The following is a 2,500-nucleotide window of genomic DNA, read 5'->3' as shown; positions in this document are numbered from 1 at the left end:
GGTACGGGATAGAGATGCGAGGATGGGGGGGGGGGGGGGGGGGGGGGCATGTGTGTGCGCGCGTGGGGGGCAGGGTGTATGCGGGGGGTTATTGTGTGTCTGTCGGGGGGGGGGGGGGGGGTGGTGATATGCGGGGGCGGGGGGGGGCGCACTGTATATACGGTGGGGTATCGTGCGGGGCTTGAGGGGGGGGGGCCTAGTGTGTCTGTGTGGGGGGGGGGGGGGTATTGTGGGGGGGGGCGGGGTGTGTCTGGCGGGGGGGTGGTGTATATGCGGTGGGGGGGGGCGCGCTGTATATACGGTGGCTTGAGGTGGGGGGGGCTAGTGTGTCTGTGTGTGGGGGGGGGTATTGTGGGGGGGGCGGGGTGTGTCTGGCGGGGGGGCAGGGTGTATGCGGGGGGGGTGCATACGCGGTGGGTATTCGGGGGGGGGTCTGTATATGCGGTGGGTATCGTGCGGGGGCTTGTTGGGGGGGGGGGCTAGTGTGTGTGTGTGGGGGGGCTGTTGTGTGTGCGGGGGGATATTGTGGGGTGGGGGGGATATTTGTGGGGGGAAGGGGGGGGCCAGTGTGGGGGAAGGGGGCGGCTGGTGTGTGTGAGACCGGGGCGAAGGGCGTTGAGGCGGGCAGCGTTAGGTCTTGATGTATTTAAATCCGGTCATGTATTCCAATTTCCCCGCGTGTTTTACATATTTTTTTAAAACTTTTATTTATTGTAATTTATTGAAATGTATCAGACGTTTCCGCCTCCGCTTGAGCCATTCCCGACGAGTCCCTGAAAAATGAAGGCCCGCGTGAATGCGTAACCAGCGCGTGATGAACGCGTTAACGGATCGATCGGCGTGTGTCCCCGCGCCCCCCGCCCCGAGAGAGCCGTGAAAAAAAAGGCACGCACACCCCGCCGCTCCCCCTTTCTTCTTTATTCTCCCGTCTTCGGGTAGCCTTTTTTATTTTTCTTTTGCTTTTTTGACTATTTATTTATTTATCTGTCAATTGTTTGGTTTTGTGTGTGTGTGTGTGTGTGGTTTTATTGTTTGTTTTACGTCTTCGTTTTCTTCACCGACCGTTCGTTTTGGTTTGGTTTGGCTTGTAGACGTACGTACGCCTTTTCTCCAGCCGCCTTTTTTTTTTGAATTTACGCTTTCGGTTTCTGTCACCGACTTCACACACACCCCCCCCCGCCCCCCCCTTTTTTTTTAACTCCCCCCCCCCCCCCGTTGCCGGTGGGCTACGGACCGAGCACAGGCGGCGGCCTTCCCCGGCCCCAACCACCGCCTGCCCGCCCCAGTCCGCCGCAGCGAGCCGGCCGCCCATCCGCGCCCAGAGTTCCTCCCCACCCCCCGCCCCGGCCTTTCGCCAGCGAGTTCGCCTCCCCCCCGGGAAGCCGGGGCGTCCCTGCCGGCTCCGTGCCCGGGGTGGACGGGGGTGGACGGCGCGGGGGGGTGGACGGAGGGCGGGGGGGGGGGGGCACGCGGGCGTCCCGCGGTTTCTCAGCCCCGCTGTCGGAGGCCTAACCCCCTCACCTGCCCGTGCTGCCGCCTCCCGCGCTTCTTCCTCGGTGGCTCGCTCGCTCGGTCCCCTCGGCCGCTGCCCGCCCCGGCCGGCGGCTGAAGAAGAAACCGACCCCCGCCAGCGGCTTTGCCTCCCCCCGGGGAGGCATAGAGACACCGCGTCCCCGTCCCCGTCCCCCCGTCCCGGCCCGCCTGCCTCCCTGCCTACCCGCGCGCGGGGTTCCTCGGCCGATCGGCAAGACGCTCCTGCGCTGGCCTCCCCGCGACCGCCCGCCCGGCGGGCTTGACTCCGAGCGACTGACCGTTGGGCACCTGGCGGGGGGCAGGGGGGCCGGTTGCCGGGCGGCGGGGAGAGCGCGCATGCGCGGCGCGCGCAGTTGCCGACCCCCTCCGGCCCTTCCCGCGGGTGGGCCGGAGGGGGCGGGGGGCAAGGCGAGGGCGGGAGAGACCGCGCTTTGGGGTGGGGGCGGGGAGGGGGGGTGTTTGTGCTCGCCGTGCAGTCTGAGCCGGAAGACGAAGTGAAATTATACGGCGGGCGGCGGCGGCAGGTGCGGGTGGGGGGCACGACGACACCACCACGACCCCGCCGCCCCTGCCGAAATAAACCCCCACCAAAAAAAAATAAAACACCGCCACGAAACCCGCATCCCCACGCCACTCGCGAGCCCCGAAACTCCAGACACGGACTCGCCGAGCGTGTGCACGGATCGCGAGGGTCGAAAAGCTCGACTCGTAGAGTCGCGTACACTGTCCCGCAGCCACCCGCGAGAGGCTCGCTCGGTCGCGTCCAGATCCTGTCCCTGCGTAGGACCAACCGCCCCGCCGTTCCCAGCCTCCGTCATCCAGCCGCTTCTCGAAGAGCAGGACGGGCCTCGGGGCCGTGACCGCCTCTCCGCCGGGGCCCGTGGCGGTGCTCTGCCGCCCTCGGGGCGAAGAGCCTTGTTTTGCTTTTTTTTTTTTTTTTTTTTTTTTTTTTTCCCTGTGTGTGTGA

Source organism: Patagioenas fasciata, assembly GCF_037038585.1.
Source record: "Patagioenas fasciata isolate bPatFas1 chromosome 6 unlocalized genomic scaffold, bPatFas1.hap1 SUPER_6_unloc_1, whole genome shotgun sequence".
Classification (NCBI taxonomy): Eukaryota; Metazoa; Chordata; class Aves; order Columbiformes; family Columbidae; genus Patagioenas; species Patagioenas fasciata.
The sequence above is the reverse complement of the archived record's forward strand: the minus strand, read 5'-3'. Positions refer to the sequence as shown.